The sequence below is a fragment of the Meleagris gallopavo genome, chromosome 1 (assembly GCF_000146605.3).
Source record: "Meleagris gallopavo isolate NT-WF06-2002-E0010 breed Aviagen turkey brand Nicholas breeding stock chromosome 1, Turkey_5.1, whole genome shotgun sequence".
Classification (NCBI taxonomy): Eukaryota; Metazoa; Chordata; class Aves; order Galliformes; family Phasianidae; genus Meleagris; species Meleagris gallopavo.
In genome coordinates this window covers 74320417-74331832 of record NC_015011.2, presented here as the reverse complement: position 1 = coordinate 74331832, position 11416 = coordinate 74320417, and the positions used below count along the sequence as shown (strand labels likewise).

Sequence of the window (11416 nt, the reverse complement as noted above, 5' to 3'; positions counted from 1 at the left end):
GTCCTGCATGCTGCTCGTGGTGCCTGCTTTGCCTTCTTCCTGCAGTACACCATGGAGTTCCTCTCAGTACTCTTCTCTTGAGACCCACCAGTACCCACCACACACACACACACACTCCCTATCCACACACAGATGTGTGCATCTTAGCCTTGCAATTTCTAAGCAGTTACATTTCTGAAGAACCAAATACTCCACTGCAAGTCAGTCTAACATGCATACTCCTTGGGAAACTGAATTTCTCAAGCACCAGAGAGAGAAAAGAAAACGGGGAAAAGATAAAAAAAGAACAAAACAAACAAACAAAACAACACAAAACAACCAAACAAGAAAACATATAGATTGAGATTTTTCAGGGGGAAGAGCAAGAGCAGGCATCTCCTGTGGAGGCATCCCCATCACCTTCCACTCAGAAATACAGTAGTATTAGGAGGCAGAAATAAAAGAAATGCCAAAACCAAAGAAGGCCTAGCTGAGTCTGAGCATGGGAACTTAGATGGCAGTGTCAGGGGGCGTGCCTTTGAGCCAAGTGTCCCCAAGTACTGCTGGGTTATTTGTGTTTGTACAGCCAGCTGGAACCAGACACAGAACAGACCTTGTCAGATCATCAAGCTTCAAGGGATCACCAAAGAATATGTGAAGTGTTTCAAAATATGTAAGAAATTTCACATTCTGCATCCATAAGGCATGTGCACAAATACCCCATTTTGGTAGCACTGTAGAACCTCATGGCCTTGATTCCAGGCTAAGATGCCAGAATGCTGAGCACTTCAGCATAAACACGTTCTCAGCACCTTAAACAAAAACAGAGAACCCAGAAGAAGATATGATTACTACAGATCCAAAAACACAATAGTTAGGGCAACTGCAATACAAAAGGGTCTAGAGAAAATCGGTGAATTCCAGAACTCTTGAGGCTATTTTTCTCAGTACTGCTGGGAGCTGTCTCCCTCCAGAGGAGACATGCAACCTTATGTCTTTCTAGCACTCACTGTTCTTAATTTTAAAAGAAAAAGAAGAATCTGCTCTTTCTCCTCATTGACAGGATAACTCTATGATTAGAGCAATACCCCAGAACCAGAGAACCATTTGCATCTTTTCCACTAGCAGAACTTTTTTTCTGCATTCCTCAGCATAGTCTTAATGAATCCAGAACTTGCTGCTGAAGGACAAACCCACTCACCATACTGCTATCATCTTCATAAGATCTTCAGCTCTTTTTTAGGTCTCATAATTCCCTGTTTTAGTCCTGCTTATAAAATAATTCTCCATCTAACATAATAAGTTCAATCATTTATGTGGCCAAAAATGGAGTAAAGAAGAGAAGCCAAGATCACCCGCTTTCTGTACCCTTGCCAGGTAAGGTAGGGTTGCCTCATGCTTGATTTGTGGCCCAATGCATCTTCTTCTTTGCAGGGGGATGTGCCCCACTACCTAATGTGGAATTTGCTGTCAGTAAATTGTTAGGGCCTCCACCATTCCAGTTATCTCCAGTGGTAAAAGGACTTCATAAGGAAGCTCTTCTAAAATAACACATGCTGCATTTGATGTGGTGTCTGAAAGCAATGACAGAAATTTGCCTCCAGTGTATGACAGCCACTGAGTGGGTTTTTTCCAGGAACAAATTTTTTAGGTGTAGTTGCCTTAACACTGTCTATATCTCCCTTTAGGCTCCTAAGACTCTGTACTGAAATCTGACTGCAACATAACAAGCACTGCACTACTCATTTCTATTAGAATAGGCAGCTGAACAAAGAAGAATGAATTGCAACACTGAAGTGGGCCTGAGAACTTCTTTCTCAAGGGAGAAAGGTATGTGAACAGGTGGTGGTGGAATACAGACGCTTAGACCTACTGTTCAATTTCATCCAGAGTTCTGTCACTACAGCTACCACATCATTCCTTTTCTCCAACTTCAACTCTCACCTGTCTTACTAGGTCTTGTATTGTACCACAGACAGCAACTGAGACAGGAATGGAAAGATTAAGAAAGATTGAAAGTAAAGAATATGGGAAAGAAAATATGTGTCTTTCAGAAAATGAAAGAAGGCCAGGAAAGATATAGCAAGAGAAAAACAATATGCAGGTTAAGACTATGTGTGAAAGAAATATATTTGTGAAAGAAAGAACAAGAATCACACAAACGAAGAAAAGGAGAAAGAGAAACAAAGATGCACAGCTGATATATTTTTCTAGAAGGCTATATTCTTTTGACTTTCAGAAAGCAACTGAGAAAAAAATTGCATGACAGTGTAAGGGAAGGATGCTCTTGCAGTGGTTTTGAACAAAATGGAGCAATTAGTGCAGCATTGAGAAATAGGGACAGAACATGGGCAGGACTCTCATTATTCACAGAAGGGCTTTCTCTTCAGTTGTTAAATTGTTACTTCAGTGACTCACTAACTTGGAGGTTTTCAAAGCTCCTCTTGGTCGAGAAATATCTCCTAGTCATACATAGCATTAGGTGCAGGCTTTCTGCAGCTCTTTGTAAAGTCATAAAGAATGAAGGCACTACAACCATTCACATAACCTATGTCAAGTGTTCAGATTTCCCTGGGAATCTGGGACCCCAAGCCTAATCACTTTTAAGAGGTAGAAGACTTATCAGAAAACACATTCTTCAGCCTTTCAGAAGAATCACTGATCAGAGAAGTAGGACAATATGCTAGTTACATGAGATCCTAAATCCTGAATTTACCTAAAAGTCAATTCAGTGAAGCTCAGAATTACATAAATAACAGATTGATCTACAACCGATTCCTAGTCAAGTATTAATGCAATATTTCTGGGAACACATTAAACTGTGGGGTGAAATGTAGTAGTAAAATACATGTGTGACCACTATTGCAGTGTTCATACAGCAGACTCAAGCCTCTCTGATTCCCATCATATTTTGTGCAAGTCTAAATATAAGAACTAGAATTACTTTGCCATGGCAGCTACTCCCCTAATTGTTCCGAAGTTTACCCCACAGAGCTCAGAATAATGCAGAAACTAACAAATTAAACTGTTGACATGTTTTTCAGAGCATGGAACCAGCCAGGCATGATTGTAATACAACTAATTAGTGCTCCGAAAGAGTCCAGTTCAAAACACGATGACACTGTAGAAAACACTGCATATAAGCAGTAAGAGTTAGCCATGTCTTGAAGATTAATCTCAAGACCTACACAGATAAGGAAAAAGAATTAATATTAATTCTGCTTTACTGATATGGGAACCAGGTGAGGAGCGATTACATGATTTAGCCCAAGAGAAAATCTACAATAGAGTTAAGCCAGGTGGAAAAATAGGGAGACCTAAAGTGGTGCTTCACTAGCTAGTAACTTCATGATCTGTCCCTGGATTAAAAGCAGGTACCATGACACCAACAGCTGTTATCTTTGTTAAATAGAGCTACTACAAATGTTGTATTTACAATGTGTTTAACATTCACCCTAGATTCCATCTCCTTTACTTGATGCCTCTGGCATAAAAGAATAATGTGCTGGGAAGCAGAAAAGTACAGTTATGGATCATAAACCCTTACTTGCCTGCTGGAAATGTACAAAGCTGATACTATCTATGATTCTGTGATTTTTATCGGTAGAATACATGTCAATTTCTGTCCATCTAGCTTAGATTACAAGAAAGAAAACTACTTTTAAAGTTGCAGTCCATTTTTTTTCTTGTTTAGATAATGGTTAGATGTTTTTTTGCTTAGATGACTAGAAAACTGATGTTCCAGTAAGACCCAAAATAGAACATTCTTCCTAAATCAAGGACATTCACTGACCGGAATTATGCATCAAAAGAAGTTGGGGTACAGAGATTCCAATATTGCTGTACAACATCAAAATGTAGTTGTGACCACCTATGTGAGCACAAGCATATTCATACTTTTTACTGAGTGGAATAAGTATTGTTCAGTACTGTTACACTGTTCCTAAACTGCTTTTAGCAGTAGACAACCTGTCAAAGAGAGGAACAAATTATCACTGAAGAGTATATGTCAAAATGCAAGCCATTCTTGCAGCCCTATGACCTGTTTCCCTCACAGGCATTTCAAAGGGCTAAACTAATCATTGGTGGATTGTAGCATAGTGAAAGACCAATCTTGGCCCCATAACAGAATGGTCATGACGTGCTCAAATACCTTACGTATTTTTCTGCCTCTAATTTTTGTTTCCTTTGTGGCCTAATTTCCTGCTCTGGTGTAGACTGTTAACACTAAAACAGGTTTCTATGAGTCCAGCATGTTCTCTGGATAGCAGCTCCCTCCTCCTTCCAAACTTGATTGGTTATGTGGCAGCAGATGTGGAAGATGAAGCTGTCCCTGGTCCCTTCGCTGGGTCAGTTTTCAAGTTGCCCAGAAGACAGCAGAGAGTTCAGTTTGGGTCCTCCATTTTCTGGTAAAAGAAAAAAAAAAAAAAAGAAAGGCTGTTTAAATTCAAAGAGAGATATAGTTCACAGTCACACACAGCTCACAGGCAATAAATTCTATATAAATAATTGTGCTGACGTTTCTTGGTGGACACCATTTTTTCCAGCTCCACTTTTCTTTTTCCCTCCTCTATCACATGCTCAGCTTGTAAACAGTCTTAAAGTCTGACAAAACAAATTAAAGTGTCTGAGACAGGTAATTCTATACGAATAAACCACTGATACGGGGACATCTTCCCCTCCAAATTCCTATCTGAGTCTGACTTGTAAGACTATTTCTTGAGTTCCACTGCAAGTTTCCACAATGAAATAGCTTACCCTTGCTTAGCTGTTTTTGCATCTGTATATTTCTGATACCCATTATATAGGGAGGCACAATCAAAATAGGAGTAAGTGCATACTTACACAAGAGTTAGCACCATGTTAAGCAATGGGAGGAGGGCATATAGGGCAAATGTAGATTTTATCAGTGGAGGAGGATCTTACAGTTGCCATGACCTCAATCTGGCCCCTTTCCAGCTGAAAAGATGTTGCAACACCTGACAGTAATCAATGGCATTCATATACAGTGATCCCCTCACAATAAATTTTACAATAAATTTAACTTGTTTTCAAAGAGAATGGGAGAATGTATGTCACCAGTCCCATGATACCAAAGTCATCTTAGGCTTCTGTTTTCAACAGATCTGCCTAGATCTTCATCTTCCAAATACCCTACTCTCACATGCCTTCACTGAGAAAAACAAGAAGGTAGAAGGCAGTATGGAAGAATTAGCTGTGCTGTCTACAGGACTTTGAAACCCTCTGCTTCCATTAGACCTTCTCCCACTCTGAAAAAGAGAGAAACTAATCTCCTCATTCCTGCCCGCAAGAGAGCTGCCCAGACACAGGCACTCACCAAACACAGCTGCTTCTCCCTGGCCAGGTGAATTGGAATATGGCTGGTGCTGGAGAGAGCAAACCAGATTTCCTACACTGCTGGGTCCAGTCAGAGACCAGACCTTCAGGACCTCCTCTTCTCTTTTGTTTCTTCCTCACTTTCTTTCCTCTCACCTATGCTTTCTCCTTCTCCCATCTCATCTCTCTAAGAGCCTGAAGCTGATGTGATGCCATGAGGATGTCAAGTTACACCAACAGAGGCAGCATGGAGCACAGTCTTGACAGCAGACATCCTGGGCAGATGCAGGCTCTGCAAGCCTTGCAAGGTTCATTAGTTTGCTGTCTCCCGGCTGCCACTTCCATATTTCCACAAAGGTTTTAGACCATGGTTGTCCAACCTCTTGGCTTGCCTGGGCCACACTGGGTGAAAAGAAATTGTCTTACACCACATATGCATAGGTTGCTCCCAAAGTAATGTCTCCTATTTCTTTCCATGGAAACTACAACAGATACAGTGAGCACTGTCACTCTGCTTGATAGAGCAAATTCTCAGCAACAAAACAGTGTTTTTCAGCATACTTATCACCATTAGAATTTTCACCAGTGATGAACAAGAGCCTGCATGTAATGTTTGTGAAAACTTGCACCAGTGAAGGTGACTCACTGTTGCTGTCACCACTGCTGAAACACACCTCTGTGCTCATATCTACTGTTTGGTCTCTATCAGCCTTGATGAATGTCAGTGGGTGCCTTTTTTTCCACACGGAGGAATTCACTGACACACTTTTACTTCATATACACTTCCACATCAGATGCCATTCTGTCAGACTTCCCCTCTGCTGCCATCTGTTGCACAGCAACAAAATGTAACACAACATCGGTGGGAAGGTTCAACCTCTACTGCCATACCACCAACATCCATCTATGATGTCATGGGCCAACATAATAAAATAGCAGGCATTACTTTTAGAGCAGCCCTTGAAAAAATATACACTATAGAGAGAGAAACAAAAACATGAAGCTAGTGGGATATTTGACCTTGTTTTCATTAAACTAATGCATCAGTCTGGCTTGATGACATTGATTGCAATTCTTTGTGAGTTATGTGTGCTCATCAGAGATTTTTAATTAACTTTTACTCTTCCTGTTCTTTATCCTTGATAGCAGTTGCTCACAAATGTGCATACTGCCAAAAGTGATTACATGAATAAGGCATAACTGTGAACTGAAGGATACCTTTCTTTGTTAAGAGAAGTCATATAAATGTCTAATGAAGCAACACGATCAGATTTTTTAGTTGAATATCTGATTGCAACTCTATACATTCCATCTGAAAGTTTGCAAGTGATGTATTTATGTTGACTGAAAATGGAGTCACAAACATAAATAGATGAATTTTTTTGGCAATCTTGAAGACTATTCTAAAATTCCTGTATTAAAATGGAAAGCACAGCTGTGTACTTTTCCCTGTTCACAGGACTGTGTTTAGCCAGTGTATCAAAATGCAGAACATTATTTGCAAGAACTTGAGTCAGCCCTGATCAGTGCTTTCCCTCTGCCAATCCCATACTGATGTTTGATTGTTGAGGAGTAATGGGTGCGGACCCAGCCACACAACAGGGAGGAGCTGCCCTTAAGAGCCATGCAGGGCTGTAGGTTACACATGTGTGGTAGAAGGTCTAATAGAGCCTCTGTGAGTGCAGGCTGGCTCCTGAAGGGCATATATGCTGCAGACTGGGTTGCATTCACTGATGCCTTTGGATTTGCCACAAGGCAGAGTGAAATTCTCCTCCACCTCACCGGCTCTCCTGTTTCTAGAAAGACCTCGAAGTACCACAGGTCACTTCCTCCCCTTTAAAGCTTGCCAGCTGTCTTCCATTCATAGCTGAAGCAATCAGGTTTCCTCACTTACTCCACTTGGGTCAGGGACTCTGCTTTTAGGTATACAACAGTTATGAACACTTCATAGTTACCCTGGCTTGTGAATTTTGTAAAAGGCTGACAATTTTCTTTCTTTCAGACAGTGTTGTTGATATCTGCCACAGTGCTAAAGCATACTAAGTTCTCCTAACAATGCTTCCTCAAACCTCATCATATGCCAGATGGTGACAGATGGTGTTCGTGATTATTCTGTTGAAACATTTTAGACTTTTATAATATGTATTTATTGGAGTGTAGTTCCAAAATGGGCCATATTTGAGAGACGTAAATAAATTCCTCTTGTGGAGAGTCATACTGCTGTAGATTTGTTATAGAAATCTACTCTCAGCCTGTTTCACAATAAATAGCAACTTTGATGGTAACATGATCTGCTTCTGATATGTTTCAAGATCCCATTTGTTTTTACAGACTAAAAATGGTTTGGGGAGCTGAAAATTTATTAGCGAATAAGATCATTTTTATTTTCTATTAAAAAATGGATCTGAGGATACCACATAGCAATTATCCCACTGAAACAGATACCAGTTTACTTCTCCTCATAAATAACTATGTTTAGATTCAATGACAACATGAGCAATTCTAGTCAGTAGGACCTTAGAACAAAGGAACCTTCTTGGCATCTTAATATCTCTCCCAACAAAGTCAGCCTTGATTTGTCATTGCTAAGTGCTTTACTCAGAATACCACATTAACAACTGTAAATAGAAATTACCACAAAAGTAGCAATTTATGTTCCCAAGAGAGAGGTCAGAGTGCCCTTGCCATATGACCCTTGGGCCAGACCTGGAAACAGACTTCAGGCTTTCTATTTTTGTAGTCCTGCTATCCTCCATCCCCATCTCCACAACAACTGGAATTCCTTCTTCTCTCCTCCTCTACCTTAGCATCCTCTGCAGCCTAAACTGAAAGAAAAGTAACATGATGGAAATATGCAATTGGAACCACCAGCATCCCCTTCTCCCCTCATGATCACGCATTGCCCCACACCCTGTAACAGGTCACATCTTCAAGGGTGTGCAACAGTCTCTACCCAGCACTGCGTAGCTCCTGCAGTTGTCCCTTTGTGAATTACACATCTTCCTCAGATTTGCAGGTTTCCTTCCACATCATTTTTCTTCATCCTCATTTTCCTTTCCAGCATCATTTTTGTTCAACAACTCCCTCCTCCTCTGTTTCCCTGGTTTAATGTATACTGAGATTAAGGTGTGATATTAGCTACACAGGATAACCCAATTGTTTTACCAGCCAAAAATGGGCACACTAGGCTAGTTTTAAATCATGTTAAGTGGATCAAGTTCAAATCTAAGAGACACTCTAGATTCTAATGTAGGCAAGAAAGTTTCTTTGCATTTCTCTTAGTTTTTATCAATTTCTGACTCATTTTTTCCAAGAGTCTCTCCTCAGTTTTGTCCTTGTCTTTGTCATTTGGAATCCATCTTTTTCTCCCCTTTCTGCCCCAAAGAGGCTCTTTTGCAAAACTTTTCCATCGCCCTAAAGAGCACACAAGTCCTATTTTTTTCCTCTTCAGAATCTGCTACCACAACATGATTTTTAGCCACTCTCGGGCAAATCACATGGCTTTTTTTATTTTGTATATTTTCCTTTTTGTATTTGTATTTAAGTTACTATTTGATCACTTCTCATTCCAAGTTTATCACTCCTTCCCAAAAGACTTAAAAAGAAAAAAGAAAAAAAAAAAGGAGAAAAAAAAGAATCAACAAAAGACTTGCTTTGCAACTTAGATATGGGATAAGGTGAGGCCAGGTTCTGGGAAGAGTGCTGCTAATCATGCAGGAAACAAAAGAGAGAGATTAGAAAATAATATTGGAGTTAAAACATGAAGGTAAAAGTTCACAGATAGGGTTGAGGCCTGATTCCACCTCCTCAGTGTCTTCAAGACAAGTGCAGGTGGCAGCATGAAGCAGCAGGCACTAAGCAGAGCAGCCCACTCCAGCACTCCACTCTACTGGCTGCCCATAGGGACCTGGTGGGGGCAAAGCAGGGGTTGCAGATCATGCTCATCCCACTCCCTCTGCACTGAGACGGCAAGTCTCCAATGGCCACTGAAGTTTTGCTGTCTACTGAAACACAGCATGCTCGCATAAGGCTAGGGATGGCTGAATTACAAGGGGAATTCTAACTCACATAGCCTTTTGGTTTGTGTTACTAGTCACATTTTGATGTCAACTCACCAAATCTACTAAACATGTAGCTCTTTTATGTCTTAAAATACATATTAATATAACACAACATGCTCATCTCCTTATGGCACTTTGCACTTTCCTGCAGTGGCCTGGATTTTCTCTTGTACTGATGTTTAAAAGGGGGAGAAGCTAAAACAAAAAGTGGAAGCCCTAAAGGACTATATCATTTACAGAACACTACATAGGCATATGTTCATAATGTGTTGTGACTAATGTTTAATAGTGTGAGTAGCATTATTTGTTTTGCTTCATCCCTTTGTGCTTAAAGAAGTACTGATGCACGATCTAGGTTTAACACACGTGAATTGCTGCTTGGCCTGCTCCCCTGCTGCGCATATCTCTGTGAAATTTCTTACAACTTTCTGTTGACGGTGCAATACAAAAGGCACTATTATATGGCTACAGCAAAGCTTCTGCTGCTTTTTTGTTTGTTTGTTTGTTTTCCCAGGGAATTTACAATGTATAACATAACTATATTGCAGATGTATCAGAGTTTCCTTCCTGTGATTTTGTGAGAATTAGAGCCAAGTGCCACTTTTCCTAGGGTTTATATGTCTAGATCTTTTTCTCAATTTCAAATTTAGTTTACCCTGAGTGTTTTTGACAGCTCTTCAGGCATAATCTCATTAAGCATTTCAGTCACGTGCATTCCTCAGACCTCCAGCCTGTGGCAGAAGCAGTCAGAACTGTCCCGCTGCATTTCCTTTGGAATCGAAGGCTCTCCTGCAGCCCTGGGAACTCCCAACCGCTGCCCTCCTCGAACAGCCTCAGCTCTGCCGCTGCCTGTTGAGAGTCCGACTGACTGCAGCCGCCTGCAGCACCAGCTGGAAGAAAAAGGCAGTCCCGCGTATGGAGAGTTCTGCCTCGGGACAAAGGTCTCCACAGCACGGGGACGGGGAAGGGAAGGATAGGAGAAAAGCCCGAGGAAGAGGAAGGGGCCTGAAAGCGCAGTGGGCGCGCTCCAAGCACACCACTTGCCTTTCTCAGCCTTCTCACGAACCGCCGCACCCTAGCATTCCCGGAAGCACTGTCAGGATTTGGGGCGGGTCGTCCTCGGCTCTGGATCAGCTTCAGCTGCTAGGTCGGGAGCCCCTCTTCCACGAGTTCACTTCTGTCAAACAGGAGAGGACCATTCTGGAGGAATTGGTTCCCAGAGGTTCTTATGCTGCTTGCACTCTCTGCTTCTGAACAGAGCCCCAGAACAGATTGTGAAAATGATGTACCCTGATAGTGATTTATGACATAAAAATCCAAGGACTTTTTACCTTGGGAAATCAGCAGCTCTTCTGCTCATCTCGGTGAGATTGCTAAGCAATGCCTTCAGACTGGGACAAGGAGTTTGCACTTCTGAGAGGAAATGACCTGCTGCTGGACAGAAAGGGCATGGCAGGCAGGACCACTGCTGCTCAGCACCAGAGGCTGCAGATGTCATGGATGGCTTGCCAGGGACAAGTGAATGGCATGGAAGGAAGAGCAAATGGGTTCCCATGGCAACAGTCATCTGAGGTTAAAATGCTGACTGAGGCTGCCTGAGAAGAGGAAATTTGATGAGAGGCTAAACCCCCAGCAGTGTTGGAGTGACTCAGCCCATTGGCTCTGAGCTCTGAGAAGCTCTGCGAAGGCCCTAGCTATACAGAATTACCCAAGGGCTCTCCCAAAGCCTGATAATCTGTCTGTCCTGAACGCCTGTCCTGAATCCACTCCAGCTATTTCTGTTTCTGGGTCACCAAGAGTACATCTGCATAGCCAGCAGAGGTTGAGTGCAGTGTGGGTGCTGTATTCACACTAGTCTTAACCACCAGCAAGGGCAGCACCACATAGGCTGCAGAGCACACTGTACTCCAAATTTTCAGAGAAGGTTCTGCTTAACAGTTACCACTTCTTCACTGTCCTCACTCACAAAAGCCAACTGAGAAAAAAGCTATGTCTACCATGCCTAGCAACAACAAAATAATGTTTCCTACCCCACTTTT

The 11416-nt window shown here is 41.7% G+C and overlaps 1 long non-coding RNA gene across 1 annotated transcript; it reads right to left on the bottom strand.

The window, feature by feature from the left end:
• Window positions 1-316: 316 nt before the first annotated feature.
• Window positions 317-10415, bottom strand: LOC104912797. Its single transcript, XR_004161339.1, has 2 exons — window positions 10033-10415; window positions 317-4385 (listed from the first exon to the last, which is right to left on the bottom strand). It is a non-coding gene; the product is annotated as an uncharacterized LOC104912797 (long non-coding RNA).
• Window positions 10416-11416: the final 1001 nt, after the last annotated feature.